Raw genomic sequence first — 17,236 nt, 5'->3', positions numbered from 1 at the left:
GGAAAAGGGGTGCATAGAAATGGCATGTGGTAGCACCCCAGTGGGAAAATGTAAAGTTATGGGCATTAACTCCACGTGACAAACAGAGAAATAACAGCAGCAAGAACAGCATTTTGGGTGTCTACAAAGTTTCAAGCACTGTGCCAAATGCTTTTCACACATTATTTTATTTAATCCTTACAATAACCTTGTAAAATAAGTATTTGTATTCCCAACTATAGCTAAGGAAACCACGGTTTAGAGAAAGTTTTTCATTATTCAGTAAGCTAGCATTTCAGTGACCACTGGCCTTGTATACTCACCTGGGAATCTAGTTTGCCCTTCTTAGCAAAGAAAACTGGAATTCAATAATGGAATTATGCCCATAAAGCTGGTTTGTCTATTGTGGTTCTTAATTTTTACTGAATTATAAGTTTTCTAAGGAATTTTATAAATATTGTTGGTCCCTTTAAAGTATATTTTTGGTCTAGCACATCTCTCCTGTAAAGGATCAAAATTTCTCCACAGTCTTCAATTGCGGCCTACGAGGACCTGAGAACATCTCAAATAACTATCCAGAGAATGCTTCAAAGGTCTAGAAACATGATAAAAATCCTTGCCACAATGATCTTTTTAGGATATCATGTTTTCTCCTTTCTTAAGTCTGCATCTATCCACATATCTATTGGACTGAGGCTAGAGTGCTTGCCTTGAAGCAATAAAACATAAATCATTTGGTCTCAATTTCTGCCTGTGATCTATTTATTCACAGCCATCAATTCTGGATCTTCACTATATTCTGGCCAGATTTGGGGATTGTGTGGGTAGAGATGATGACTGAATACTCACAGGGTATTTGTGCTAAGCTTGGTGATAATACTTCATCCTGCTTATTACATCAACTGCAATCTGTCTAGGCTAGGCTGCATTAGATTATGAGAGGTTGCCATCCTGCCATTTAGAGACCATTCAGATTTGAGTTATATAGCAAGAGAAGCCAACAAAGTGTGTTAAGCAGGGGAAGGATAAGGGGGGTGTACGGTGGGGGGTGTGTGTGACCTGATCAGAATGGCACTGTGACTACAGGAGGAACAGACTTGGAGAAGACTAAGAACTGGCATAACAAAACTAAGTAGATGGCATAGGTCACCCCATTTCCTTTCGAGCTCTTTGTGGGCAGACACCTTATTAATATTGGTAATTGGTCTCCATGACACGTAGTGTAGGGTATGGAGCTTAGTCAGTGAGGACTGTGGAATTAATCAGTGAATGAACAAAGAACTAAAAAGCTCCTTGAGAGTAAGAAGGCTTCTTCATTTTTCACTGATGAATTTGTAAATTGCTGCTGTTTACAATGACTAGTCTTAGTCAGAAAGCACAAAGTGGCCCAGCATTATTTTTAGTAAATTATTAGCTACTTAAAGACAGCACCTGTAATTATTTTCTTTGTGTCTTTGCTCACCTTCCTCCTAGCACAGTTATTTGTGCATAACAAGTCATTAGTAAATGTTTAATGAATGAAAAATTCAGCTCGTAGACTAATGAAGTTTCTTTCTTTTTAAAAGAAAACTGTTGAAACATCATTTTCAACAGTCTTTTTACACTTACCAGTGCTTCTTAGTGGGGCCGAGTCTGACAGTTATAAGCATGAACAACTAAAAGAAGTAGAATCAAAGAATGCTTGAACTGGAGGAGGCTTTAGAGGTCATTCGGTCCAGCTGCCTACCTGATGTGTGCAACAGTACAACTGCTGTGGGTATTGCTTTCTATTTTGGTTTCATGTTTGACCTTTGCCTGACTTCTCTGAGCTCTGTCCTCATTTCTTTCCAACCCTGGGTAGTACACATTTGCATGATTGTGCTAAATCCATTTCAAAATGAAAAATAGGACACCTCTGTGGTGTGATCCAGTGAGTGTCATTCTTCCTGGCTCGGATCAATTTCTTTATCATTCCTTAAAGGAGGTAAGGGAGGGCCTTCTGGGCCGGTACGTGCTATAAGTTCTAGATGTAAGAATTTTAAAAACTAGCATGTTTGGGGCATTTTAATGGGATTTAGTAGAGTGTGCTGCTTTCCTGTCTCAAAGATTTAATAAGCAAAGCAAAGGTAGCTAGGGTGGATGTTAGGATTGTGTAGAGTCAATACTGAATCATTTTATCACTAATGTCACATTCCTGGGCCTCTACACTAGAATTTTTTATACCTCTTATGTATTTACAAAATGCTTTCATAGTTGGTCTTTGTTTTTGTCAGCGTTCAATTTTCCATTATGTTCTTTGAAATATCACTCATGAACACCTACTTTGCGCCAAGTACTATACTTTGTATCGTAGGTCATCTAAAGAATTAGAGGATTTGCCCCTGTAACAGTTAGCATGCTTAGGTTGCCAGCAGCAGAAAGTCTGGCTAACTGATTGCAAGGCTTTCTGGTAGTTCAAAGAAGGGCTGGAATAGCAGTCTTGGGCCAGGGAAGTAGATCTAGAGCCCAAGGTAAAGGAAGATAGACAGCTTCCTTAGGTCACTGCCTCTGAAATCAGTCAACTGTTTTCCCTCTGTTTATGATACATCATTGAAGTTTCAAATTCCTGGAGAGAAATTCCTACTGGCCTAATTAAGTCATTTATTTAACCTTAGGAAAAGAAGGGCAGAGAGGCTTGACTGATTGTCCAATCAAGATTGTACACGAGAGAAGGGAGAATATTTTTCTTTTTTTTTTTTTTTAAGTGTTTCATTTCTTGTATATTTATTTACTGATTTTTTGGATTTTATTGATGTCTTTCTTTTTTTTATTATACTTGAAGTTCTAGGGTACATATACACTACGTGCAGGTTTGTTACATAGGCTTACATGTGCCATGTTGGTTTGCTGTACCTATTAACTCGTCATTTACATTAGGCATTTATCCTTATGCTATCCCTCCCCCTGTCGTCCACCCCACAACAGGTCCTGGGGTGTGATGTTTCCCACCCTATGTCTAAGCGCTCTCATTGTTCAATTCCCATCTATGAGTGAGAACATGTGGTGTTTGGTTTTCTGTCCTTGTGATGGTTTGCTCAGAATAATGGTTTCCAGTTGCATCCATGTCCCTGCAAAGGAAATGAATTCATCCTTCTTTGTGGCTGCATAGTATTCCATGGTGTATATATGCTACGTTTTCTTAATCCAGTCTATCATGGATGGACATTTTGGTTGGTTCCAAGTCTTTGCTATTGTGAATAGTGCTGCAATAAACATACGTGTGCATGTGTTGTTATAGTAGTATGATTTATAATCCTATGGGTATATACCCAGTAATGAGATCACTGGGTCAAATGATATTTCTAGTTCTAGATCCTTGAGGAATCACCACACTATCTTCCGCAATGGTTGAACAAGTTTACAGTCCTGCCAACAGTGTAAAAGGGTTCCTATATCTCCACATCCTCTCCAGCACCTGTTGTTTCCTGACATTTTAATGATCACCATTCTAACTGGTGTGAGATGGTATCTCGTTGTGGTTTTGATTTGCATTTCTCTGATGACCAGTGATGATGAGCATTTTTCCATGTGTCTGTTGGCCACATAAATGTCTTCTATTCAGAAATGTCTGTTCATATCCTTTGACCACTTTTTGATAGAGTTGTTTGTTTTTTTTTTCTTGTAAATTTGTTCAAGTTCTTTATAGATTACGGATATGAGCCCTTTGTCGATGGGTAGATTGCAAAAATTTTCTCCCATTCCGTAGGTTCCCTGTTCACTCTGATGGTAGTTTCTTTGGCTGTGCAGAAGCTCTTTAGTTTAATTAGATACCATTTGTCTATTTTGGCTTCTGTTGCCATTGCTTTTGGCGTTTTAGTCATGAAGACCTTGCCCATGCCTATGTCCTGAATGGTATTGCCTAGGTTTTCTACTAGGGTTTTTACGGCTTTAGGTCTAACATTTAAGTCTTTAATCCATCTTGAATTTAATTTTTGTATAAGGTGCAAAGAAGGGATCCAGTTTCAGCTTTCTACATATGGCTAGCCAGTTTTCCCAGCACCATTTATTAAATAGGGAATCCTCTCCCCATTTCTTGTTTTTGTCAGGTTTGTCAAAGATCAGATGATTGTAGATGTGTGGTGTTATTTCTGAGGCCTCTGTTCTGTTCCATTGGTCTATATCTTTGTTTTGGTACCAGTACCATGCTGTTTTGGTTACTGTAGCCTTGTAGTATAGTTTGAAGTCAGGTAGCATGATGCCTCCAGCTCTGTTCTTTTTGCTTAGGATTGTCTTGGCAATGTGGGCTCTTTTTTGGTTCCATATGAACTTTAAAGTAGTTTTTTCCAACTATGTAAAGAAAGTCATTGGTAGCTTGATGGGGATGGCATTGAATCTACATATTTCCTTGGGCAGTATGGCCATTTTCATGATATTGATTCTTCCTATCCATGAACAAACAAATGTTCTTCCATTTGTTTGTGTCCTCTTTTATTTCATTGAGCAGTGGTTTGCAGTTCTCCTTGAAGAGGTCCTTCACATCCCTTGTAAGTGGATTCTTAGGTATTTTATTCCCTTTGTAGCAATTGTGAATGGGTGTTCACTCATGATTTGACTCTCTGTCTGTTATCGGTGTATACCAATGCTTGTGATTTTTGCACATTGATTTTGTATCCTGAGACTTTGCTGAAGTTGCTTTTCAGCTTAAGGAGATTTTAGGCTGACATGATGGGGTTTTCTAGATACAATCATGTCATCTGCAAACAGGGACAGTTTGACTTCCACTTTTCCTAATTGAATACTCTTTATTTCTTTCTCTTTTCTGATTGCCCTGGCCAGAACTTCCAACACTATGTTGAATAGGAATGGTGAGAGGGCATCCCTGTCTTGTGCCAGTTTTCAAAGGGAATGCTTCCAGTTATTGCCCTTTCAGTATGATATTGGCTGTGGGTTTGCCATAAATAGCTCTTATTATTTTGAGATATATTCTATCAGTATCTATTTTACTGAGAGTTTTTAGCATGAAGGACTGTTGAATTTTTTTGGAGGCCTTTTCTGCATCTATTGAGATAATCACAGGGTTTTTGTCATTGGTTCTGTTTATGTGATGGATTATGTTTATTGATCTGCATATGTTGAACCAGCCTTGCATCTCACGGATGAAGCCGACTTGATCATGGTGGATCAGCTTTTTGATGTGCTGCTGGATTCGGTTTGCCAGTATTTTATTGAGGATTTTCGCATTGATGTTCATCAGGGATGTCAGTCTAAAATTCTCTGTTTTTGTTGTGTCTCTATCAAATTTTGGTGTCAGGATGATGCTGGCCTCATAAAATTAGTTAGGGAGGATTCCCTCATTTTCTGTTGATTGGAATAGTTTCAGGAGAAATGGTACCAGCTCCTTTTTGTGCCTCTGGTAGAATTTGGCTGTGAATCCGTCTGGTCTTGAACTTTTTTTGGTTGATAGGCTATTAATTATTGCATCAATTTAAGAGTCTGTTATTTGTCTATTCAGAGATTCAATTTCTTCCTAGTTTAGCCTTGGGAGGGTGTGTGTGTCCAGGAATTTATCCATTTCTTCTAGATTTTCTAGTTTATTTGCATAGAGGTGTTTATAGTATTCTCTGAAGGTAGTTTGTATTTCTGTGGGATCAGTGATGATATCCCCTTTTTTATTTTTTTATTGCATCTATTTGATTCTTCTCTCTTTTCTTCTTTATTAGTCTTGCTAGTCATCTATCAATTTTGTTGATCTTTTCAAAAAACCAGCTCCTGAATTCATTGATTTTTGAAGAGTTTTCTTGTGTCTCTATCTCCTTTAGTTCTGCTCTGATCTTAGTTATTTCTTTCCTTCTGCTAGCATTTGAATTTATTTGCTCTTGCTTCTCTAGTTCTTTTAATTGCGATGTTAGAGTGTCAATTTTAGATCTTTCCTGCTTTCTCTTGTGGGCATTTAGAGCTATACATTTCCCACTACAAAATGCTTTAAATGTGTCCCAGAGATTCTGGTATGTTGTGTCTTTTTTCTCATTGGTTTCAAAGAACATCTTTATTTCTGCCTTTATTTTGTTATTTACCCAGTAGTCATTCAGGAGTAAGTTGTTCAGTTTCCATGTTGTTGTGTGGTTTTGAGTGAGTTTCTTAATCCTAATTGGATTGCACTGTGGTCTGAGAGTCAGTTTATTGTGATTTCCATTCTTTTACATTTGCTGTGGAGTGTTTCACTTCCAACTATGTGGCCAGTTTTGGGATAAGTGTGATGTGGTCCTGAGAAGAAGGTATATTCTGTTGATTTGGGGTGGAGATTTCTGTTTATTAGGTCTGCATGTTGCAGGGCTGAGTTCAATTCCTGGATAGCCTTGTTCACTTTCTGTCTCGTTCATCTGTCTAATATTGACAGTGGGGTGTTAAAGTCTCCCATTATTATTGTGTGGGAGTCCCATTTTTATTGTGTGGGAGTCTAAGTTTCTTTGTAAGTCTCTAAGGACTTGCTTTATGAATCTGGGTGCTCCCGTATTGGGTGCATATATATTTAGGATAGTTAGCTCTTCTTGTTGAATTGATCCCTTTACCATGATGTGATGGCCTTCTTTGTCTCTTTTGATCTTTGTTGGTTTAAAGTCTGTTTTATCAGAGACTAGCATTGCAACCGCTACTTTTTTTTTTTTGCTTCCCATTTGCTTGGTAGATCTTCCTCCATCTGTTTATTTTGAGCCTATGTGTGTCTCTGCACATAAGATGGGTCTCCTGAATACAGCACACTGATGGGTCTTGACTCTTTATCCAACTTGCCAATCTGTGTCTTTTAATTGGGGCATTTAGTCCATTTACAATTAAGGTTAATATTGTTGTATGTGAATTTGATCCTGTCATTATGATGCTAGCTGATTGTTCTGCCCGTTAGTTGATGCAGTTTCTTCCTAGCATCAATGGTCTTTATAATTTGGCATGTTTTTGCAGTGGCTGGTACTGTTTATTCCTTTCCATGTTTAGTGCTACCTTCAGGAGCTCTTGTAAGGCAATCCTGGTGGTAACAAAATCTCTCAGCATTTGCTTGTCTGTAAAGGATTTTATTTCTCCTTCACTTATGAAGTTTAGTTTGGCTGGATATGAAATTCTGGGTGGAAAATTCTTTTCTTTAAGAATGGTGAATATTGGCCCCCACTCTCTTCTGGCTTGTAGAGTTTCTGCCAAGAGATCTGTTGTTAGTCTGATGGGCTTCCCTTTGTGGGTAATCCAACCTTTCTCTTTGGCTGCCCTTAACATTTTTTCCTTCATTTCAACCTTGGTGAATCTGACAATTAAGTGTATTGGAGTTGCTCTTCTCGAGGAGTATCTTTGTAGTGTTCTCTGCATTTCCTGAATTTGAATGTTGGCCTGCCTTGCTATGTTGGGGAAGTTCTCCTGGATAATATCCTGAAGAGTGTTTTCCAACTTGGTTCCATTCTCCCTGTCACTTTCAGGTACAACAGTCAGACATAGATTTGGTCTTTTCACATAGTCCCATATTTCTTGGAGGTTTTGTTTGTTTCCTTTTACTCTTTTTTCTCTAAACTTCTCTTCTCATTTTATTTCATTAATTTGATCTTTAATCACAGATACCCTTTCTTCCACTTGATCACATTGGCTATTGAAGCTTTTGCATGCGTCATGTAGTTCTTGTGCCATGGTTTTCAGCTCCGTCAGGTCATTTAAAGTCTTCTCTACACTGTTTATTCTAGTTAGCCATTCATCTAATATTTTTTTCCAGGTTTTTAGTTCCTTGTGATGGGTTCGCACATCCTCTTTTAGCTTGGAGAAGTTTGTTATTACTGACCTACTATTACCGTTCTTCCAGGTACCATCTGATGAGCTTCTGTCAGCTCATCAAAGTCATTCTCTGTCCAGCTTTGTTCTGTTGCTGGCAAGGAGCTGTGATCCTTTGGAGGAGAAGAGGTGCTCTGGTTTTTAGGATTCTCAGTTTTTCTGCTCTGGTTTCTCCCCATCTACCTTTGGTAGATAAAACCTTTGGTCTTTGATGTCAGCGACCTACAGATGGGGTTTTGGTGTGGATGTCCTTTTTGTTGATGTTGATGCTATTCCTTTCTGTTTGTTAGTTTTCCTTCCAACAGTCAGGTCTCTCAGCTAGTCTGTTGGAGTTTGCTGGAAGTCCACTCCAGACCTTGTTTTTCTGGGTATCACCAGCAAAGGATGCAGGACAGCAAATATTGCAGAACAGCAAATATTGCTCCCTGATCCTCCTTCTGGAAGCTTCGTCCCAGAGGGGCACCCACCTGTATGAGGTGTCTGTCAGCCCCTACTGGGAGGTGTCTCCCAGTTAGGCTACACGGGAGTCAGGGACCCACTTGAGGAAGCAGTCTGTCTGTTCTCCGAGCTCAAACACCATCCTGGGAGAATCACTGCTCTCTTCAGAGCTGTCAGACAGGGACGTTTAAGTCTGCAGAAGGTTCTGCTGCCTTTTGTCAGCTATGCTTTGCCCTCAGAGGTGGAGTCTACAGTGGCAGCTCTCCTTGCTGAACCGTGGTGGGCTCTGCCCAGTTCGAGCTTCCCTGGATGCTTTGTTTACCTACTCAAGCCTCAGCAACGGCAGACACCCCTCCCCCAGGCAGGCTGCTGCCTCACAGGTTGATCTCAGACTGCTGTGCTAGCAGTGAGCAAGGCTCCATCGGTGTGGGTTCTGCAGACCCAGGTACAGGATATAATCTCCTGGTGTGCCATTTGCTAAGACCATTGGAAAAGCACAGGATTTGGGTGGAGTGTTCCGTTTTACCAGGTACCATCTGTCACAGCTTCTCTTGGCTAGGAAAGGGAAATCCCCTGACCCCTTGCACTTCCCGGGTGAGGCGATGCCCCACCCTGCTTTGGCTTACCCTCCATGGGCTGCAGCCACTGTCCAACCAGTCCCAATGAGATAAACCAGGTACCTCAGTTGGAAATGCAGAAATCCCCCGTCTTCTGCATCGATCATGCTGGGAGCTATGGACCAGAGCTGTTCCTATTCAGCCACCTTGGAACAGAGAGAATATTTTTCAAAAGAAAAAAAAGGTTGCTGTTACCAAACTAGGGAAATGAATACTGTACAGCCAAAGAAACCAACATATATGACTACTACAGTTAGTTCTCCTGGAGATTTCATAATAAGATTTGGGAGATGTGACATGCCTCCATGAAGAGTTAACCAAAGGGATAAGAGTTGAATAGCCAAGTAAAACAACAGCACAAATACCTCAAAGTAATGATATGATTAAGTCCCTCTGAATGGTATTGAGGATAAGTGTTGTGAGTTCAGAGAAAAAAAAATTACTAGAGAAAGTCAGACTGCTCTCACAGAGATGGAACAATTTAAGCTTGGCAAAGAAGGATGTGTAGAATTTGGTTAGGTGGGGTGTCCTTCATCATGTATTCACCTCTGGGTAGATTTAAACTAAAAGGTCCAAGGCACACCTGGATTGGAAGAGTTCATGTAATTAAGTGCAAATGCTAATTATTGAAACAACAAGAGATAAGATATATATTTAGAATAGAATCTTTCATGTAGTTAAGTACTTAAAAATGTTAGCATTGTTATTAACATTACCATCATTATTATTACAAAATTAAGAGTATTCTTCTGATTATATGTCACATTAATTTTTATAAATGTCTCTCAAAAAGACTGGAGACATCTCTTTGCCCTATGTTACAGAGTCTGATATGAACATTTACCAAAAACTGTGTCCCTGAGCTGTTTGAAAACTTATCTCTGAGACCCATATTCAAAAGGTCAGCCAGGGCAGCCACAACCAGATCTTCACCTAAATTAGCCAGGATATTTTTAGGTGCACTAAGGTTGACATATCCATATCCTCTCTAGGATGCCATGTTAGTATTGTCACTCTCCCTGAAAAAACGTTCTTAGTTGTGTTAAATCAAGTTATTTTGCTGTAATATTTACGTGTGCTAACCCCTGTTGAAATGGAAAACAACCTGTCAGCCGCATCCTCTTAATGATTCTTACACTTGGATGCTATTGTCACTTTTTGGCTTCCTTTTCTCTAACCTAAAAACACTCCAGCTCCTTTCATCTTTATTTACAGCTTCCCAGCTTTTTAAAAAGCCTTTGTTGTTGCTTTTTTTCTCAGGATCACTTGCAGCTTTTCTATGTCTCTTTTTATACTTTCTGGAACAAAATTGTACAGACTAGGTGATCATAGAGTTCCAATGAATAAGGCCAGGAGACCTCTCAAGAAACAATACTTACGAACAATTGTGGAGTGCTTACTATGTGCTAGGTATTGTGTTGAGCAACTTACATACATTCTTTAATAGTTAAAATACTATGGCAATCATTACCCCTATTTCGCATTCATGTAAGGTTTCAGAGATAGTACATGGCACAGCCTGGATAAAACTCAGGTCTGCTCAATATTGGAGCCTGTGGTCTTAACCCCCAGGCTATATTATCGCCCATTATGTTTGGGACCATAGTAACAAACAGATGATTGGATGATCAAGGCCCCATTAGAAAAATTAGAAAAGTAGCACTTTTCTAATTAGAAAATTAGTTTTCTAAATTAATTTTTCTAAATTAATTTTCTAATTAGAAAAGTGCTACTTTTCTAATTTTTCTACCCTGGTATTCAGAAGACATGGGGAGAATCACAACATGGTCTACCAGAAATGGGAGAGATTATTTAGGAGCTCATCTTTTTAATCTTAAAAATCCATGTATGTTTTGCGTTCCATTTAATAATATATTCATGTCTATTCAAATATAAAAAGTTAAAATTATTAACACCAAGTGAAATTGAATCTCCTAAAAAGATACATCATGTTTATTGTTACCTGGAGTTCTCCAGGGTTATGGAAAGCTCAGATTGAGAATCTGAGACATAGCAATGACTATGGTACCTTTAGCATGTGAGATATTTCAGAGGAGTTTTCATCACTTACCTCCTCCTTCACAGAATCCACCCCCAAATAACAGACAAAGCATCACTCAGAATTACATCCCAGTGTGCATCAACAGACAAAGCATCAACAGACAAAGCATCACTCAGAATTACATCCCAATGTGCCCTGTAATATACACTGTTTGTGAAATGTCTGTTACTGTAACTCAATGCCATATGGTATAGAGTTATTTAGATCCAGATAAAATTTGGGAAAAATCCAACTAAAATGATGATTTTTTCATTTTAATATCATTGATCTGTTGTTTTTCATTCTGGCAATGATTAAATATAATAGAGAATACTTAATTGCTATGTCCATTTTGGATTTGTAACAATGTAACTTGTCTCCTGCATTTATTCTCTTATGGGAGTGGAGCACAGGGGAAGGGTAACAGTGTATGGATCTCATCCAAAGCTGTAATCAAATAGCCATTACATAAAGTTGACAGGGAAGGAAAATGTTTTCTGCTTCATCAACCTAGCTTTCATGGTAGTATTTGTGATACTGGTAGCCTGACATGAGCATCAGCAGTTGGGAGTGGAGAGCGAAGTCTGTACTGAGCTCCCGCATTTTGTCCCCAAGCAAGGGAATCATATAATTTTTGTATAATTTATCATTCAAACTGGAGCATTCTGGAGAAAGAAAGGGGGCACAGTAGTCACAAACTGGGACTAACCTGGGCAAAGTGGGACACATGGTCACACTACCCATCACCAATTCCTCACGTGGAGTCACAGGCAAAGGAAGGGTCAATTCTACTAAAAACCTAATGCTATCCAATCTAGTTTCACATTGCTTTTTTGATGACACCCATGACTGATTTTACCTGTGAATAATAGGTTCTCATATTTTAAAAGGACCCCCCCACCCCAAATTCCTGTATTAATGTGACTCTTCTTCACATATCTTGAGTATATATTTTTGCGTGTCTATTTACCAATAATTGCATCTAAACTAGCAACATTGTTGTTTATTTATGTCCAATTTGTGTTACATTTTGACCATGAAGTTTTGTTTGTTTGTTTGTTTTTTGTTTTTGCAGGAAGAACAGCAGTTAGTCAATTTTCTCATCATGTATTTGAGTATGTTCATGCTTGCTCCTAACTGTATTCTTTATAATTATTGAATTTCTATTTCAGTTTTGAAGGACTTTCACATAATTTACAGTAAATTTGATTCCTGTCTTGAGGAAGGCATTGGCAGCCCTCACCAATTTGATCTAGCTGCCACCTTAATTAATAGTTGTTGATATCAATCACAGGACCACTTAGTGTGAAACTAAAGAAAAGGCCTCCAAGGTTATTCTGATTGCCATAATAGATAAATCCCCAAATCTCAGTGGTTTAAAAAAATAGAAGTTATTATTTTTTTCATGCAAGTCAAAACTAAATGGATATTCTTAACACCAGTATGTCTCTTCTCTGAGAAGTGATTGAGAGATCTAATTTTCTTCTATTCTGTTGCTCTTGGGCTAGGCTTGGAGGTAGAATACGTCACGTCCACTGATCTTCTATTGCCTAGAAAATCACAGGACCACAACTCACTGCAAAGAGCTTGGTAAATACAATCTGGTTGCCTTCCCAGGAGTAAGAGGAAATAGGTTAGGTGAACACCTAGTCAGTCTATGCCACAGAGGTGATTCTTCCGTACCATTTGTTTGGCACATTAAGCAAGGATTGTACCTCATATAAGAAAGTCAGAACCTAGTCTATACCATATCCCCTTAGTGTGAGAATTGCATAGACCCCAAAGCTTTATAAAAGCTTTTGCAGAGGCAGTAGATCAAATAGACTCAGGTATGACTTCGAGTAACTCACTTAAACTCTATGAGCTTCAATTTCCTTATCTTTAAAATTTAGCCAGAAATAACGAGTACCATTTCTGCTGCATAGAAAGTAATTCTTTCTTATAGTTTCATAATGGAATGTGTTATGCACCAGTATTGGATTCATTGTAGTTTTTTTTTTGTTTTGTTTTTATAGTATCTTTGCTATATGGGAGATGAATTAAGTGGTCTTTTCTTTTTTCCTTTTTTATTTTAGATTCAGGGGGTAGATGCACAAGTTTGTTACGTGGGTATATTGCATGATGCTGAAGTTTGAGGTACAATTAATATCATCCAGATAGTAAGCATAGTGCCCAATGGGTAGTTTTTCAGCCCTCCCCTCCTGACCCCCCACCTAGTAGTCCCCAGTGTCTATTGTTTCTGTTTTTATCTCCATGTGAACCCAATGTTTAGCTCCCACTTATAAGCGAGAACATGCAATATTTAGTTTTCTGTTCCTGTGTTAATTTGTTTAGGATAATGACCTCCAGTTGCACCCATGTTGCTGCAAAGGACATACTTTCATTCTGTTTCATGGCTGTATTTGTACCACATTTTCTTAATCTAGCCAGCTGTTGATGGGCACCTATGTTGATTCCATGTCTTTGCTACTGTGAATAGTACTGCAATGAATATACGAGTGCATGTGTCTTTTGGGTAGAAAGATTTATTTTTCTTTGGATATATACCCACTAATGGGATTGCTTAGTCAAATGAAAGTTTTGTTTTTAGTTCTTTGACAAATCTGCAAACTGCTTTCCATAGTCTCTGAAGTAACTTACATTCCCACCAACAGTGTATAAGCATTCCCTTTTCTTCATAGCCCCATTAACAAATTATTTTTTGACTCTTTCATAACAGACATTCTGACTGGTGTGAGATAGTATGTCGGTGTGGTTTTTATTTGCATTTCTCCCATGATTAGTGATGTTGAGTGCTTTTCAAATGTTTCTTGGCCACTTGTCTGTCTTATTTTGAGATGTGTCATTCGTATCCTTTGCCTACATTTTTTTTTTTTTTTTCTTTTCTGAGACGGAGTCTCAGTCTGTTGCCAGGCTGGAGTGCAGTGTCATGATCTTGATTCACTGCAGCCTCTGCCTCCTGGGTTCAAGTGATTCTCCTGCCTCGGCCTCCCGAATAGCTGGGATTACAGGCACGTGCCACCAAGCCCAGTTGAGTTTTGTATTTTTAGTAAAGACAGGGTTTCACCATGTTGGCCAGGATGGTCTCCATCTCTTGACCTTGTGATCCACCTGCCTCAGCCTTCCAGAGTGCTGGGATTACAGATATAAGCCACCGTGCCTGGCCTTCTTTACCCACTTTTTAATGGGGTTATTTGTCTTTTGCTTATTGAATTGCTTTAAATTAGGTCCTTCTCGTCCTTTTTCGTTTTGCATTGCTTTTGGAGACTTAGTAATACATTCTATTCCAAGGTCTATGTGCAGAATAATATTTCCTAGGTTTACTTCTAGGATTTTTTTATAGTTTGATGTCATACATTTAAGTCTTTGATCCATCTCGAGTTAATTTTTGTATGTAGTGAAAGGTAGGTGTTCAAGTTCATTCTTCTGCTTATGGATAGCCAGTTATCTTAGCACCATTTATTGAATAGGATGTCCTTTTCCCACTGTTTATTTTTGTCAACTTTGTCAAAGATCAGATGGCTAAAGGTGCACAGCTTTATTTCTGGGTTCTCTATTCTTTTCCATTGGTCTATGTGTCTATTTTTGTACCAGTACCAAATTGTTTTTGGCTACTGTAGCCTTATAGTGTAGTTTCAAATCAGGTAATGGGATGCCTCTGGCTTTGTTCATTTTGCTTAGGATTGCTTTGGTTATGCTGGTTGTTTTTCGGTTCCATATGAATTTTGGAATAGTTTTTTCCTGTTCTGTGAAAACAACTTTGGTAGTTTGATAGGAATAGCATTGAATCAGTAGACTGCTTTGGGCAATATGGCATTTTAATGATATTGATTCTTCCAACCCATGAACATGGATTATTTTTCCATTTCTTTTTGTCATTGTGATTTCTTTCACCAGTGTTTTGTAGCTTTCCTTGTAGAGATCTTTCACCTCCTTGGTTAGATGTATTCCTAGTTATTTATTTATTTGTTTGTTTATTTATTTAGTGGCTACTGTAAATTGGCTTGCATTCTTGATTTGGCTCTCAGCTTGAGTTATTGGTGTATAGAAATGCAACTGATTTTCCACATTGAATTTTGTATCCTGAAACTTTACTGAAGTTCTAGAAGCCTTTTGGTGGAGACTTCAGAGTTTTTTAGATCTAGAATCACATTGTCAGTAAACAGAGATAGTTTGAGGTCTTCTTTTCCTATTTGGATGCCTTTTATTTTTTTTCTTGCCCAATTGCTCTGGCTAGGACTTCCAGTACTATGTTGAATAGAAGTGGTGAGAGTGGGCATTCTTATCTTGTTCTTTTTCTTAAGGAGAATGTTTTAAGTGTTTGCCTGGTCATTATGGTTTTGGCAATGGGTTTGTCATAGATGACTCTTACTATTTTGAGGTATGTTTCTTTGATGGCTGGTTTGTTAAGGGTTTTTATTATGAAAGGATGTTGGATTTTATCGAAAGCTTTTTCTGTGTCTATTTTGATGATCTTACGGTTTTTGTTTTTGATTCTGTGTTGAATCATATTTATTGATTTGTGTATGTTAAAGTAACTTTGTATTTCCGGAATAAAGCTTACTTGATTGTGGTAAAAAAGTTTTTGATGTGCTGCTAGATTTGGTTTGCTAGTATTTTGTTGAGGATTTTTTGTCTATATTCGTCCAGAATAATAGCTTGTAGTTTTCTTTTTTCATTGTGTCTTTGTCATACTGGTATCAGGATACCAGCTCTACTTTGTATGCCTGGTAGAATTTGACTGTCAATCCGTCTGGTCCAGGGATATTTTTTGTTTAGTGGGTTTTTTATTACTGATTCAATATTGGAACTTGATATTGGTCTGTTCAGGGTTTCAGTTTCTTCCTGATTCATTCTTGGGAGGCTGTATGTTTCCAGGACTTTATCTATTTCCTCTAGACTTTCTAGTTTGTGTGCATAGAGGTGTTCATAATTATCTTTGAGGACCTTTGTATTTCTGTGGGATCAGTTATAATGTCATCTTTGTTGTTTCTGATTGTGCTTATTTGAATCTTCTCTCTTTTTCTTTATTAATCTAGTCATTGATTAATCAACCTTGTTTATCTTTTTTTTCAAATTTAATGAACTTTTTATTAAACTTTGAGTTCTAGGCTACATGTGCACAATGTGCAGGTTTGTTACATATATATACATGTGCCATATTGGTGTGCTGCACCTATTAACTCATCATTTACATTAGGTATATCTCCTAATGCTATCCCTCCCCTCTCTCCCACCCCATGACAGGCCCTGGTGTATGATGTTCCCCATCCTCTGTCCAAGTGTTCTCATTGTTCAATTCCCACCTATGAGTGAGAACATGCGGTGTTTGGTTTTCTGTCCTTGCGATAGTTTGTTCAAATGATGGTTTCCAGCTTCATCCATGTCCCTAAAAAGGACATGAACTCATCCTTTTTTATGGCTGCATAGTGTTCCATGGTGTATATGTGTCACATTTTCTTAATCCAGTCTATCATTGATGGACATTTGGGTTGGTTTCAAGTCTTTGCTATTGTGAATAGTGCAGCAATAATCATACGTGTGTGCATGTCTTTATAGCAGCATGATTTATAATCCTTTGGGTATATACCCAGTAATGGGATGGCTGGGTCAAATGGTATTTCTAGTTCTAGATCCTTGAGGAATCACCACACTGTCTTCCACAATGGCTGAACTAGTTTACAGTCTCACCAACGTGTAAAAGTCTTCCTATTTCTCCACATCCTCTCCAGCATCTGTTTTTTCCTGACTTTTTAATGATTGCCATTCTAACTGGTGTGAGATGATATCTCATTGTGGTTTACTTTTCAAAGAACAAATTTTTTGTTTTGTTACTCCTTTGTATAGGTTTTTCGCTCTCAGTTTCATTCAGTTCTCTAATATTAGTTATTTCTTTTCTGCCAGCTTTGAGGTCTTTTAGTTTGTTATTGTTTTTCTAGTTCCTCAAGGGGTGATATTAGATTGTCAGAGATCTTTTAAACTTCTTGATGTGGGTGTTTAGCACTATAAACTTTCCCCTTGACACTGGTTTTGCTTCATCCTAGAGATTTTGGTATGTTGTATCTGTGTTTTAATTTGTTTCAAAGAAATTTTGGATTTCTGTCTTAATTTCATTATATTTGCAAAAGTCATTCGGTAGCAAGTTGTTTAATTTCTATGTAATTTTTGTGATTTTAGGAGATTCTCTTGGTATTGATTTCCATTTTTCTTTCACTGTGGTCTGAGAGTATGGTTGGTATAATTTCAATTTTTTTTAATGTATGGAGACTTGCTTTACAGCCAAGCATGTCATCAACCTCAGAGTATGTTCTGTGTGCAGTTGGTAAGAACATATATTCTTTGGTTGTTGAGTTGAATGTTCTGTAGATGTCTATTAAGTCCAATTGGTCAAGTCTTGAAT

General features: G+C 38.1%; 1 long non-coding RNA gene across 1 annotated transcript in view; it reads left to right on the top strand.

Annotated features, from left to right (window-relative positions):
- Positions 1-1,567: 1,567 nt before the first annotated feature.
- LOC135964966 (uncharacterized) overlaps positions 1,568-17,236 on the top strand; it is a 30,729-nt gene continuing 15,060 nt past the window's right edge. The window contains exon 1 of the long non-coding RNA XR_010577701.1: positions 1,568-1,731. This is a non-coding gene — a long non-coding RNA (uncharacterized lncRNA). The remainder of the gene's footprint in view (positions 1,732-17,236) is intronic.

This window comes from Macaca fascicularis, chromosome 9, assembly GCF_037993035.2.
Source record: "Macaca fascicularis isolate 582-1 chromosome 9, T2T-MFA8v1.1".
Classification (NCBI taxonomy): domain Eukaryota; kingdom Metazoa; phylum Chordata; class Mammalia; order Primates; family Cercopithecidae; genus Macaca; species Macaca fascicularis.
Note: the sequence above shows the minus strand (reverse complement) of the source record. Positions and strands in the feature narration are given on the sequence as shown.